The 14,924-nt window shown below is 37.9% G+C and overlaps 1 long non-coding RNA gene across 1 annotated transcript in view; it reads right to left on the bottom strand.

Moving 5' to 3' along the window:
* The window catches only part of LOC102161909 (uncharacterized), a 144,509-nt gene that overhangs the window by 103,983 nt on the left and 25,602 nt on the right, over positions 1-14,924 (bottom strand). The gene's annotated exons all lie outside the window — the stretch shown is intronic.

Here is a 14,924-nt window from a genome sequence, read left to right as displayed (position 1 = left end):
ACATGTAGTTTGAAGTGAAAAAGTCTTTTTCCTTATATGACTTTGTTTCCTCTCTTTACAAGCAGACCTTTGGGGGTGAGGGGGTTTGAACAATCTCAACGAACTTCAGAGCAGCACTAAGCAAAGCCTTCCTTTTCTAGGTCGAAGTAGACAAAGCTGAACGAGAAGATGCCAATTGATGTTAAGATAGGAGACAGGCTGGTTAATCACCATAGCTCCAAGCTTCCGGTGCCCCTCCCTCTCTTCTTCCCTCTCACCAAGCTGGGGCCAGGGTTCAGACTCCTCAGGCCTCCAGTGCACCTCTGAGGAGCCTACTCAGCCCTTGGTTACCGGAGTAGAGTAGCAGAGAGAAAGAGAGATTGTTTATTTTATATATACTTTTATTTCCGTATGACACAATGTCTTCACTGGTCCTCTTTTGTTAAAAGGCAAAAGTAATCACCCCTTTGCCACATTTTACACTTTAATCTCCCCAAGAGATTATGTTTATAGGCATAGAATATGATCTCTGCTGCTTTGTCCTGATAGAATTCTCTGTATTAACTTTTGTTAGAATCAATAGGTCAGGACCACATTTAGAATATAAAAAGTAAGAGGAAGCGAGGGAAATTTAAAAAAAATACTTTCTATACTCCAGGTGCTATGGTAGTTGTGTTACTTTGGCCTGATGGTGTTGTATAAAGATAAGGCAGAATTTCTCTCAGGGTGAAAACTGGTTTCTTTATTTTTAGAGTCAGTAAACCGTTCTGCTGGGCTGTCTCAGTATTAGAGTGGGGTTCCAGAGCTCAAGGTTTGCTTGGGCAGCCTGAGAAGGAGGAGGGGCAGTGAGACTCAGAAGCTATGGTAGGAGACCCCAAAATGTGGTAGGAGACTAATCAGAGAAGGGACTGGAAGCCAGAGAAATCTCCTGCATCAGGGAGGGCCAAGGAACTTTTTCTTTCAAATATTTATTAACCGAATTTCAATCATTACAAAATTAGAATTTGTTATATGATGAACCCTGTGTACTCATCACTCAGCTTCAACAATTATCAGCTCTTAGCTGATTTCGTTTCCTCTGTAGCCCCACCTATTCCCCCACCCTACTCCCACCCCCAATGAATTATTTTGAAACAAAGCCCAGATTTAGTATCACTGCATAGATTACATTTTTAAAGTATAGTTTATTTACAATGTTGTGCCAATTTCTGCTGTACGGCAAAGTGACCCAGTCATACAACATATGCATTCCCTTTCTTATATTACCTTCCATCATGGTCTATCCCAAAAGACTGAATATAGGTCCCTGTGCTATACAGTAGGGCCCCATTGCTGATCCATTCTAAATGTAATAGTTTGTATCTACTAACCCCAAACTCCCAGCCCATCCCACTCCCTCCCCCTCCCCCTTGGCAACCACAAATCTGTTCTACATGTCTGTGAGTCTCTTTCTGTTCTGTAGATAGGTTCATTTGTGCCATATTTTAGATTCCACATATAAGTGATATCATACAGTATGTGTTTTTCTCTTTCTGACTTACTTCACTTAGTATGAGAATCTCTTCTTGCATCCATGTTGCTGCAAATAGCATTATTTCATTCTTTTTATGGCTGAGTAGTGTTCCATTGTGTATATGTACCACATCTTCTTAATCCATTCCTCTGTTAAAGGACATTTAGGTTGTTTCCATGTCTTGGCTATTGTGAATAATGCTGCAGTAAACATACATCTGCATGTATCTTTTTGAATTGTAGTTTTGTCTGATTATATGTCCAGGAATGGAATTGCTGGATTGTATGGTAGTTCTATATTTGGTTTTCTAACGAACCTCCATACTATTTTCCATTAATTCCACATTCTCTTTTTTTTTTTAATTACTCAATGAATTTTATTACATTTATAGTTGTACAACAATCATCACTACCAAATTTTACAGGATTTCCATCCCAAACCCTCAGTGCATCCCCCACCCCCAACCTGTCTCATTTGGAAACCATAAATTTTTCAAAGTCTGTGAGTCAGTATCCGTTCTGCAAAGAAGTTCCATTGTGTTCTTTTTTTAGATTCCACATGTAAGTGATAACATTTGATGTTGGTGTCTCATTGTCTGACTGACTTCACTTAGCATGATAATTTCTAGGGTCCATCCATGTTGCTGCAAATGCCATTATTTCTTTCTTTCTAATGGCTGAGAAATATCCCATTGTGTATATGTACCATATCTTCTTTATCCACTCCTCTGTCAATGGACATTTAGGTTGGTTCCATATCTTGGCTATTGTGTATAGTGCTGCAATGAACATTGGAAGTCTTTTCGAGTCATGGTTTTCTCTGGATAGATGCCCAGGAGTGAGATTGCTGGATCAAATGGTAATTCTATATTTAGTTTTCTGAGGAATTTCTATACTGTTTTCTACAGTGGTTGCACCAATTTACATTCCCACCAACAGTGTAAGAGGGTTCCCTTTTTTCCACACCCTTTTCAGCACTTATTGTTTGTAGACTTTTTGATAATGGCCATTCTGGCTGGTGTAAGGTGGTACCTCATAGTGGTTTTGATTGCGTAGATTACATTTTAATCTGTTTGCTGAGCTACCTGGACTGTAGCTTCCCTATTACCCAAACTTCAAAAAAGACTACACAAACTGCTTAAGTGTCACTTTGGTGGGGAAGGGGCGAAAAGCAAAAAAAAGCTTGCATTTGGCCTAAAGTGGATAAAGAATAAGACAGTATATTGAGCTTGGTACTGAGCTGAGATTTAAAATTTGCAGAGCTTCCAAATATTCTTGAAATTTTTATTGGGGGTATGAAAGGGGAGAAAGGGATGCTAGATTTTCTACAGAAGTCAGAGGAGGGCTTCATGCAGGGTGGTGTGTGTGTGTGTGTGTTTTATTTTTAAAATTAGGAGTGACTGTAAAAGTCTGGAAGACTTGGGGACAGCCAGACAGCTGGCATTTGGGTTACAGTTGCATGTTCCAAGTTTTCTTTCCTTTTAAGGAAAGAAAATACTAAGTTTAAACAGTGTCTTTCAATAGCTAGTCAATACCTTCCCTTTCTGTCTCGTTTACAAATACAGTTTCTAGACATCAGTGCAAGGGATTTATTCTCCCCAAAGCCTTTCAGACGTATGAAATCTATGGAGGGGAATTGTTCAGCATCCCCAATCCCAACAAAGTTTTCAACTGCTTTCTGTGTAGGCTAAGTTGCTGTTTTCAATAACTTGGAGTGAACCAGCAAAACTGACCAAAGTTTATGCAAAGTAGATCTAAATACTTGCATAATTCTCCTACAGCATTCTCAGGGAAAATAGGGACAATATTTGGACTAAATATAGATTTGCTAGATTAATAGTGGTCTTTAATATTATAGACAAAACAGAGGAACTTAAGACGTGAAATATCATCTCTTAAGAACCATCTACACAGTTAATAATGGCCAGAATATAGCCAATGTTGGATACACTGTGATCTTTTTGGGGGGGGTACACTTATAGCATGAGTTACAGGTGAGTAATTTCCAAGATGCTTTATCTTGAGAGTTGTTACTCGTATGCTAATAGAAAGAGAAATTTTTCTTTGAGAAAAGAAAATGACAACTTTCCTATCCGATAACTTGTCTTTCTGTCTTAGGAAAAGAGAGAAGCTCTATCTGAGAAACACACGTTATAAGATAAGATATTGTTGAGACTATTGCTATTCAGAGGCCTTAGAAAATAATATCCAGACATCCACTAGATGTCACTTGATGTTTGCTTTTTGTAAAGGTAGAATTTTTTTTTTTTTTTGAGGTTTATCTGCAATTATAAATTGATGACTCCCAGTGGGTCCAAACTGGCAGAAAACAAGATGCAGCAATATTTGAGTGAAAGCAGGCAAGAGTCATTAAATGAGAACAATGATTATAACTTTAAGATTTGGGTGGTTGTGGGGTTTGCATAATCCCTCCTGGCATTTGCAAGGACTGAGAAAAGCCAGCAGCTTTGCCCTCCTGCTGTGTTTAAACAAAAAATGGAAAATTGTAATGAACAGCTAGATTTTTCCTATCTCCCATTTTCTTTTTTTCTTTCTCTTCCTTTCCCCATTTTTAGGAGAATACAACTTTTAGAATGATTGCCCTTTAATGACACTATTTTGTAACATCTCAAGACTGATTTTTCTTTGTTAAATTTCTATCCACAAATCAAAACTACTTTGATCCATGTTATCTCAGCAAAGGGCACATGAGAAAAGTAAATGGGGAAGTGTCTAGAAATTTTGCGATGGTTCTCTGGGGTTACCCACTTCCTGTATTTGCTCAAAATCCAATAATCAGTTCCAGTAGAGACCATGTATCCTGGGGTTTTATTTTGTGTAACAGCTATTTGTTTATTTTATTTTTTTAATTGTCATTGTGTTTTGGCTTCATGATGGTTAAATAAGACTCGGTATTAAGTAAACTTCTCCGATCCTGCCTATTTCCTGTCTTGTCAAACCTTTCCTTGTAAGAATAACAGTGTTCTTTTATTTGGTAGTGTGCAGCATGATATTTTTGGCATGCTCAACATTTTTGACTTGCAAAAATTTGTGACCTCAAGTGTGAGAGAAGTGAATGCTTGCTTTAGTACCTCATAGTGTCCCGATCTTAAAAAATGGTCCTGCTGAATACATGTTAGAGTTGCAAAAGAATTATCAGCATACTTATTCCCCAAACATCACAAATAATAATTAAGAATAGATTCTTTACTAAATCACTAAAATCATTAAACCAGTGAATATTTTGTGAACACTTTGCTCCACTAAACTTATTGATCTAGCCATATAAAGATGTAGTGCTTTTGTATGCTGTGTTCTGTCTACATAGTTCATACTTTTAAAAATATTTTTTCAAACCAATACACATTAGGTGGCTGAGGAAGTATTGTTCTTCCAAGTAAAAGATGAGAAGGAATATCTTAGTTGCTTAATCTTTACATATCTAGATCTAAATGGCTGTTGAATGGGTTCTATAACATAAGAACCACCAAAAGCAAGACTCAACCAAGGTCAACCTCACCCTTTATTTACATATATTTTTAATTGCTGCACCTGCAGCACATGGAAGTTCCTGGGCCAGGGATTGAATCCCAACCACAGCTGCAACCTGTGCTACAGCTACAGAAATGCCAGGTCGTTAAATCCACTGCACTGGGCTGGGAATCGAACCCACACCTCTGGAGCAACCTGAGCCACCAGATTCTTAACCCACTGCGCCATGGCAGAAACTTCCCATTTTTTTTTTTTTTAAAGGGTGGCTATTTGAGAGCACTTTCTCTGTCTTGTAGTTTGTCTTTTATTTTTCAATAATGTACATATTATGAGAATAACAACCATTGTGAATGTCTCTTTCTTTTAAAGATAGACAACTGCTTAATACTTGTTTCGAAATATTGAGAACTAATTGGAACATGAAGATAGTAGACTGGATTGATTTGAAGATGTCATGGAATAGATTTTTATAATCATATATCAGTAATTGTGTTTATTTTCTGAAAGTCTCAGCTAAGGATAATTTCCTAAATATCTGAAGCAGATGGAGTTTGATAAAAATACTGCCATCAGGCAGTTCTGTTTTTTTCATCTTTAGTCTAGAAATATTGTTCTAATAAAAAGCCTCTGATAGGCAGTAACAGAAAAAATTGATGCCTGAAAAGACACATTCATCATCCTGATCTGGAATACTTTTTCTCTAAGAGGCTGAACCACAGAGCTATAACCTCAATTTAAGATTGTCTTAAACTTGTCATCAGATTTCCCTCCATTGTTCATTGTCGTTGGGCACTTCTTTTTTTTCCAAAGCTGAAATCTAAAGATTTAAATAATATTATCAAGATTTATTGCATTTGTACCCCCATACACACATGCTTTCCTATATTATAGTCCAAAGCATATTTTATTGTCGTCCTTTTACAGAAATAAAAAAGTACAGTACTAGAAATTTCTTTACCATCTTTTCCACTTTTTAATAAAGGCTTTAATATGACAAGAAAATGAAAAGTATTTTAGAAAATTAAAAACCAGCTTGTTTTAAGAAAACGTCCTTCAAATAAAAAAGATGAAAATCAAGAATAAAACCTATAAGTTCTTAGCAGTCTTAGCTCTATCGTCAATTAGTTGAGGGTATGGATTTTGAATTCAGATTGCCTAGGTTCAAAGCTTATCTCTACCACTCTCTAGTTGTGGATTTGGGTAAGTTAATTAGCTTTTCTGTGCTTCAGTATCCTCTTCTGGTAAAGTGGGAGAAATCATATGGCCTATGTTCCTTTTTTTGGAAGAGTATGTAAATCCTATTTGCAAAATGCTTAGTACAGGGCCTAGTTCTTGGTAAGTGTTTAATAGGATCTACTATCATAATCATTATTATGAACCCAGGCAATTATGACCTTAAATATTTTGGCCATTTTTATATCGTCTATCATATTTGTCTTGATAAGAGCTTTGCAAAGAATTGAATGTTCAGGGTCAAATTTGCTATGCCACTGAAGCACTTGAAAATACATCTCAAATTCAGTTTGTGACTAGTTCTATTACCTTAAATACAAGCACAAAAATCAATGAACTTGATTGTTATAAATCCTTCATATTTGTAATAGGTAAATAAATATATATTTATAAATACTTTTTTAAAAATTGCCCTAGCACCTGGTAATTGCTACTCCTACTGTTAGTGATATACTTGTTGATGGGAAAGAAGTAGTCTTACCAGTTTAATTCTTGACTTGAAACAACTGTGGATTTATCAACTAAGTACATTTTAGCCAAAAAATAAAGTGTGATTTCTCTGTAACACGGTGTTTCAAGTATATTGTTTTGCATATGACAATTTTTTTTTTTTTTTTTTTTTTGGTCATGCCCCTGGCACATGGGAATTCCCTGGCCAGGGATCAAACCTGTGCCACAGCAGTGACAACGCCAGATCCTTATCCGACTTAGCTACCGGGGAACTCCTGCATATGACAGATTTCAAAGATAAAAATGAAAAAATAAACATTGCTATAGGACATCTATTAATTTAAAGGATATTTTGCAAAACAGTTATTAAATATTGGTTGCTAGTTGGGTTCCTTAACCACTGAGCCATGATGGGAACTCCACCCCTTAAAATAGTGTGGCAGTTATGCACACAGGCAGGCCTGCCTCAGGAGTGGTAAAAGGAGTCAAAGGTAGTATAATTTTTCATTCAGTTATATAGTTTTACATTTTAAGTGTCTTATACTTGCAGCTAAGTATAATATTTGTCACTTTCTTCTATATTAGAGATGATCTTAAATTATAAACCGAGGCAGCTTTTTAAATTTTCAACAGTTTTTCATATTCTTCTCAAACTGCCTTATATTTACTCCTCATATGTACTAAAACAAATAATATCTGTTTTAATCTTCAAGACCACTATGCAATGTAGACATCATTGTCCCTTTTTTTCTATAAATAATTCAACCTAGGAATCTCAGGAGAATCTGATCCTACATCTTTTGACCTTTGGAACAAACCCTTTTGATCGGACCATAACTACTTATTTTTTTCTTGTCATGCCCACAGCATGCTGAAATTCCCAGGCCATGGACTGAACCTGCACCACAGTGGTGACAATGCCAAATCCTTAACCCACTGAGCCATAAGGGAACTTCTGTATCATAACTATTTTTAAGTTACAGCTTGGTATGTTTTGGTTTTCCCCTAGACTGGAGTTGATTTAGGGACTTTCTTAGGGTTTGCCTATTATTCTGAGATCACTTGATTTAGTCAGGAAACCTAAATTCTTTTGTTTCACCAGAGTTTTATATTATCCTAGTCTTTATTCTAAGGAGAGACATGATTCTCCCTACCTTCAACTTATGGAAAAGTCCCTGTTTGTTCTTCCATATATCCTGCTGTTCTTGATTTTATTCAAGTTTCAACAGGAATTTAAAAAGTAAGAATTTTAACATAGCCCTATATGGACTATGTGACAATCTTAAGGTGGTCCGTTTGCAAATGCCAATACATTCTGCTCTCCCTTCTTTTTAAGTAACTTTAGGGACATGTGTTGTGGTTTCATCTGTTTCTCTCTTCCTTTCCCACTAGCTTTTTGCTTTCCATTTAAGCATCAATATGGTCCTAGGAAGGTGAGCCCACTTGAAATGCTCCAGTGTATCCCATCTGACCAACAACTTGTTCAAGAGTAGACATGGGACCTAAGCCCAATGCAAGCAAGTTCGAGACCTTGACTGGAAATTATCAGTTAAAGATAACCACTCTTTCTCAATGGACTTGAACTAGGAAGCATTAGCACCAACAGAGAATAGCAGCAATCTTAAGATAGGTGCCAGCCTTAGGATAGAGCTGACCCCATAGCATATAAAGCAGAAAGCAACAGAAGGAAATTGGATACTTGGTGACATCCTTGATTTAGCTTTGTTTGGCATCTCTCTACCTCTGAGCATTTTAGATGAGTGAATAGCTTCCTTTTTTTTTTTTTTTTTTTTTTTTTTTATTGTTTAAGCCACTCTGAGTTGAGTTTTTTGGTTGTTGGTTGTCTACTCAGCATCTTTGCTAACACTACCCCTTTCCCCACATTGGTGGCTCTAAAGACCTGCAGAAGTTGCAAGACTAGGCCCTTCTAGGTAAAGATTGCCTTGTTTTATTCATTTGTTTGTTTGTTTGTTTTGCTTTTTAGGGCCAAACCCGAGGCCTATGGAGGTTCCTAAGCTAGGGGTCAAATTGGAGCTACAGCTGCCGGCCTATGCCACAGCCACAGCAATACAGGATCCGAGCCATGTCTTCGACCTCCACCACAGCTCACGGCAACCCCAGATCCTTAACCCACTGAGCAAGTCCAGGGATCGAACCTGAAACCTCATGGTTCCTATTTATTTCCCCTGCGCCAGATGGGAAACCTAAGACTGCCTTGTTTTAAAGGGACTATGCTCTCTTTAAAAGAACCAAATTTTGTAAAAAGCACATTTAAATTGCACAGTCAGGATTTAAAATATTGACAAAAATGATTATATTTAAAAATTCTGGGATACTATTATCATGCTATTAATTGTAGTAGAGTTGACAGCTGATAGAACTTTTTTCCCCCCTCATGACCCTATTTTCTTTGTGGTAAACATATGAGATTGACAGGGTTTGATGTCCCAGCTTTTTTGGATCCCCCAAAAGATTACAATATGATTTTGCAATGTGTTACGAACCCCTCCTCTACCAATGAAAGTTACTACGTACTATAAATGTGTCTTTAAAAAATTAATTGGATCAAAATTTACTTTTAAATGAGTTACTTTATTTAATTTTAGATTTCTTAGAGTTTTCTGAGATGCCTTTTAATTGCTTCAGCATGCTGCTGAAATACTGTATGCATGTATCTTTAAAAGTCAATGATATAACAAGGTGCACAATGAAAAATAGCAGTCCTCTGCCTACCCTTCTGCAGCTTGAGTCAAAACAGTTTCAACTATTCATCATTTTCTTTGCTTTCATGTTGCTATATAATATGCAGCTATTTCCTTATTTTTTTTTTCAGATTTAGTCACTTTCTATCAGTTTTTCTGGGCAGCTGATGAGAATTCAGTTCTCTTACCATACCCCTTTGCTCCACGCTCCTCTCACCCCACTTTCCTTCTTTCCATCCTCCCAATGTAATTGTATACTAATATTTTGCTAAATTTATAGCTCAGCCATAGTTAATATGATAACAGGTTTATGTAACACTTTTGCATTAATCACCTTTTTTATATTGTTGCTTAGTTTTTCACATATTTATCACTAATTCTTCCACAAATTCTTTGATAGAATAGTAGCATTCCCTTGAACAGAACTGAACACTGAGATGATCTGTCAGTTTTTTTCTTTTTTCCCTTTTTCTAGATGCTTCTCTTTGATCCCTCTGCCTTTGGCTCCAATCATAACTCTCCAGCCTATTGTACAGCTGCCATCCTGGGGCTCACCACCTTCTTAGGAATTCCCTTCATTTCTGTCCTCTGGGGGCTTTCCTATTGCCTGAAATCCTTGCATTCCTGTGTTTGGCTTATGTCCTCATTTAGGTGAATCATAGTCTCCAGTAGTTTAAAAAAACATTTTTTTTTTTTTTTGGTTGTGGTATGATAAACTTTACTAAGTGGAATAAACTTAAGTGTTGGGCCCAATAAATTTATATTTATACATTTATATATATACACACACATATATATAATATATATTTTATGTATTTTCAGTGGTTTATTTTTTCCCATTTTATAGTTGCTTTTGGTTTTTAAATCTGCCTTTCAGGAGTTCCCGTCGTGGCTCAGTGGTTAATGAATCCGACTAGGAACCATGAGGTTGCGGGTTCGATCCCTGACCTTGCTAAGTGGGTTAAGGATCCGGCATTGCTGTGAGCTGTGGTATAGGTCGCAGACGCAGCTCGGATGCCGTGTTGCTGTGGCTCTGGCGTAGGCCGGTGGCTGCGGCTCTGATTAGACCCCTAGCCTGGAAACCTCCATATGCTGTGGGAGTGGCCCTAGAAAAGTCAAAAAGACAAAAAAAAAAAATCTATCTTCGCAGTAGAGAATTTCCCTTCATACACACACACACACACACACACACACACACATATATTATTACACACATACACACATTACATGTAACCACCATCTAGATCAAGATACTGAATATCTCTAATGCTTTCGGGATACTCTCATGCCCCTTCCCAATGTCTACCACCATCACACCAACCCCAGCAAGGTAGTCACTATTCTGACTTCTATCACTATCAATTGAGTTTTGCCTGTTCTTGAACTTCATGTAAAAGAATCATAAAGTAGGAGTTCCCATTGTGGCCCAGTGGAAATGAATCCAGCTAGTATCATGAGGATGCAGGTTCCATCCCTGCCCTTGCTCAGTGGGTTAAGAATCAGCGTTGCCATGAGCTGTGGTGCAGGTCGCAGATGTGGCTCAGATCCTGCATTGCTATGGCTGTGGTATAGGCCAGCAGTTGTAGCTCCAATTCGACGACCCCTAGCCTGGGAACCTCCATATGCCACAGGTACAGCCCTAAAAAAAAACAACAAAAAAAGAATCATAAAGTGTATACACTTTTCCATCTGACTTTCTTTTACTCTTCATTATGCTTGGGAGAGCCATCCCTGTTGTTTCATGTACCAGTCGTTTATTCTTTTGGATTTTGCTGTGGTATGTAGTATGTATGCACTCATTTCTTTTTGGTATATCACCTAGGAGTGGAATTGCTAGGTCATAGGGCAGCCATTAGCTTCTTGAGAAATGGTGCATTTAGAAATATTTTGGTAGGTTGTGTATTAGGTTAGGCTAGACTTGCAGTAACAAATAAGACTAGCACCTTAACGGTTTACTATATTACATCTCTCCTGGCTCACAAAATTCTCCTGGGGTCGGTTAACTCTCCAGAGCAGCTATCTTTCATGTAGTGATTCAGCGAGCCAAACTGCTTCAGACTTGTCAACACCATCTTAACACAGGGCCTCTTTAGATAGCATGGAGCTCATACTTCTCCCTTCAGTGCTTTGTCTAGAAAGGGGAAGATGTTACCTCTGGTCACAACTACTTGATCAGAGCACATGGCCCCACCTAACCTGGAGAGATTGGGGAAGTATTGTCCTCTGTGTACCAGGAAGAAAAGGAGAAACGAATATTGGTGGCCATAAATGTGTATCACACTTCACATATCTGACAATACCTCTGTTCTATGTCATACTGAAATGAAAGTCTGGCCAGGTATTAAATTCCAGATATAAAGTAATTCTTTTCATTGGAATCTTGAAGCCATTTCTCTGTTAACCTTTAGCTTCCAGGGTTACTTTTAAGAAATCAAATACTATTGCTATTCTTTATGTGGGAAGTGTTTTTCTCTTTGGAAGTTTTTAGGGTTTTCTCTTTATCCTTTCACAATGATATGCCGTGGTGTGGGTATTTCACTTTCTCATATTTCATCATTATATCTTTGTAGTACCTTCTGGAAGATTTTCTCAACTTTACCTGCCAATTCTTTTGCTGATTTCAAAAAATAGTTCTACTTTGATATTTATAATTTTCAAGAGATTTTTATTGTTCACTTATGATTCCCTTTCTATTACATCCTATTGCTTTACAGTTGTAATAACTGTTAATTAATAATGTGGTTTCTTATATGTTTTCTTCCCTTGCATTGCCTTTCTTTTTTCCATGGTTTATTTTTTCCCATGTATTTATAGTTGCATTTGGTTTTTAAATCTATCTTTCATAGTAGAAGATTACCTTGTATCTCTGGAAATCTTTGGCTACCTGTTTACATTTAGGTATCAAGGAACAAAAAGCTGATAGAGAGCCCTTTGTACATGGGTAGGACTTACTGACTAGTAACCCTTTGTAGATTCACAAGGTGGAATCCAGTCATTTTGTTGGGTAACTCACAACAGTGTTAGTAGTGTTTTCTTTGGGGGCTGGTCACTTTCTCCAAAGGAGTTGCCACTCTCCTCAGTGGGGAGTTTAAGCTTGGATGTCAGCATTCATGGAGCTAAGGAAAGATTTCTAAATCTTACCCTTCACAATGTGGATTTTCACTTCACCCTATTTCTGTCTAGTTTCCTGGTATCACTGAGTCCAGAACGCTGTTGGTTCAGCATCTCCAGAGAGCAAATGTCTGGCTTTCTACCAGGGCAGGGGAGAGATAGTCACTTGGCTGGGGGCCAAACAGAGGGCCTACTATCCCCAGTTCTTTGGGGATTTGCTTCACCCATTCCCTTCATCTTCTCAAGCACCAGGGACCATCAATCACTGACTTTTCCAAAATTCCTTAGAGTAGCTCACCTTACCCCTTCTTGGCTTCTTCTTCTTAGGTTTTATTAGGCTTTTAGCTTTTATTAGCTTTCTCTGCTCAGTCAGCTACTCCTCTTCTTTTGGCTTTCTGTCATCCAAAATGCAGCTGATAACTATTGTCTGATATTTTCTCTACAGTTCCTTGGAATTTATACCTTTATTAAGTCCCTCACTATCAATTATAGAGCAAGTTTATAAAATGCTTATTTTTAACTTTTTATGTTTAACTTGAATCATAATTATTTTCTAAAGCTAAAATATAATCATATCACTCCCCTTTCTAAAATCTTGTTTATAGAATGGCAACACCTGCAGCATTAATTCTAAACTTGTGTTCACACAAAAATATTTTTATGATTTGATTCTTGGTAACTTTTCTAATCTTAACCCACCAATCCTGAATATGGTATTACTTACTATTTTTCAAAGATGGCTGTTCTTTCTTGTTGTCAAAGCCATGCATGAACTGTTTCTGTTTCTTGGAGTCTACTTTCCTTCCCACGAAACATCTACTTATTCTTTGCCTCCCCTATGAAGCATTCTTTGACTTCTTCAGATCAAAGTAGCTCTCTTCCTATGTGTTCACATAGCACTTAATATGCCTGCATAAAATAATTTCAGGGAGTTCCTGTTGTGGTGCAATGGAAATGAATCTGACTAGTATCCATAAGGATATGTGTTCAGTCCTTGGCCTTGCTCATTGGTTTGGGGATTTGATGTTGCCATGAGCTGTGGTGTAGGTCGCAGATGCGGCTGAGATCCAGTGTTGCTGTGGCTGTGGTGTAGGTCGGCAGCTGTAGCTCCGATTGGATCCCTAGCCTGGGAACTTCCATATGCTGCAGGTGTGGCCCTAAAAAATAATTTTTTCCCCCAATCCTACAGAATTTGGACGTAGAATTTAGATATTGCATTTCCCAGGCCCACAATGGAGGCCTGCTGCACATAGCATCAGACCCCAAGGGCTAAGGTTTTGTCTTCTTTGAATTTTCTAGCTCTTGGCAAAAGGACTTTCATATCTCAGACATATGTATCTCAGCATATATGTGACTAAGGAATGAATGAGGAAAAGATAATGCAAGACCTCTTGGGTGTTGTAAAACAAGGGTACCAAAGTGCAAACCCTTTACCTGGCAGTCAGGATTTCCAGGTCCTGATTTTTCCTGACATGGGCAGTATATAATAATCTAGCATAACTCACTCCTGTCTTTCCACTCTCAAATGTGCATACTTACAGAGTAGGGATATCTCTCAGAATGTCATCACATTTTGGAGAGGGGTTAAAAAAATGCTTTGAGTCTTGAGACAGCTATTATAAAGTCAGGAGCACCTCTGCTTCAAATGCTGCAGCTGAGTTGATTTTTAATTATTCTAAATAAGGTTTTTCCTTCCAATACCTGGAAAGCAAGGGCACCCTCACTGGTGAATGTCCTACATCCAGACACTATAAACAATCCTCCACCAGGGCTGTGCTGTTCTCATTGGCAGTTTCCTCCTTGGGTAAATTGTACCAAGGCTTTTCACAAGATGCACTCTCTTAGCCTAATCTTGTTTGCTCAATCCTGACCTCAGATGAGGCTATGCACAAGTCCCACCCTACAGCTGTCTTTCTCAGTAATCAGGTTTTAGGCCAGAATTTGTTTTGTAAAAGATCCAGCTGTTTGGAAAATCCCAACAATTGCAAACACTTAGTGGAATAGAATCCTCAACCTTTTGCTGCTGAGACTTTCAGGTGGGAAAACCTGCTGAAGATCAGTCCCTCTCAGAGCCCTTCATCTTTGCACCAGGAAGCCTCTCTGACTGCTGCCTGACTGCAGAGCTGGGGGGTGGGGGGGTGGGGGGGATAAACATGTTTTTCCTTCAGTCTTCCTTTAAAGAATCAGCTCTGGAGCCAGCCAGACAAGGGGTTTTTGCTCTTTTTTTGCTTTCTAACATTGGCAGGTTAACTATTTTGAATTGTTTGCACTCTGTGAAATAGGGCTGGTTGTGAGAATCAAATAAGATTGTATAAAGCCACTAGCTCATAGTAGGTATCTCCTTCTGGCATTTTTCCTTTTAAAAAGAATGTCAGAGTTCTCTCTAGTTCTTTTCTTTAACCATTTGCTCTTTTTAAAAATTTCAGGTAGTTCCCTAGCAGTTAA

This window comes from Sus scrofa, chromosome 1 (assembly GCF_054392235.1).
Source record: "Sus scrofa isolate SSC_HxYL_T2T_F1_AM1 chromosome 1, Sscrofa_HxYL_maternal_Yorkshire_Landrace_v2.0, whole genome shotgun sequence".
Taxonomy (NCBI): domain Eukaryota; kingdom Metazoa; phylum Chordata; class Mammalia; order Artiodactyla; family Suidae; genus Sus; species Sus scrofa.
This window is presented reverse-complemented; position numbering and strand designations above follow the sequence as displayed.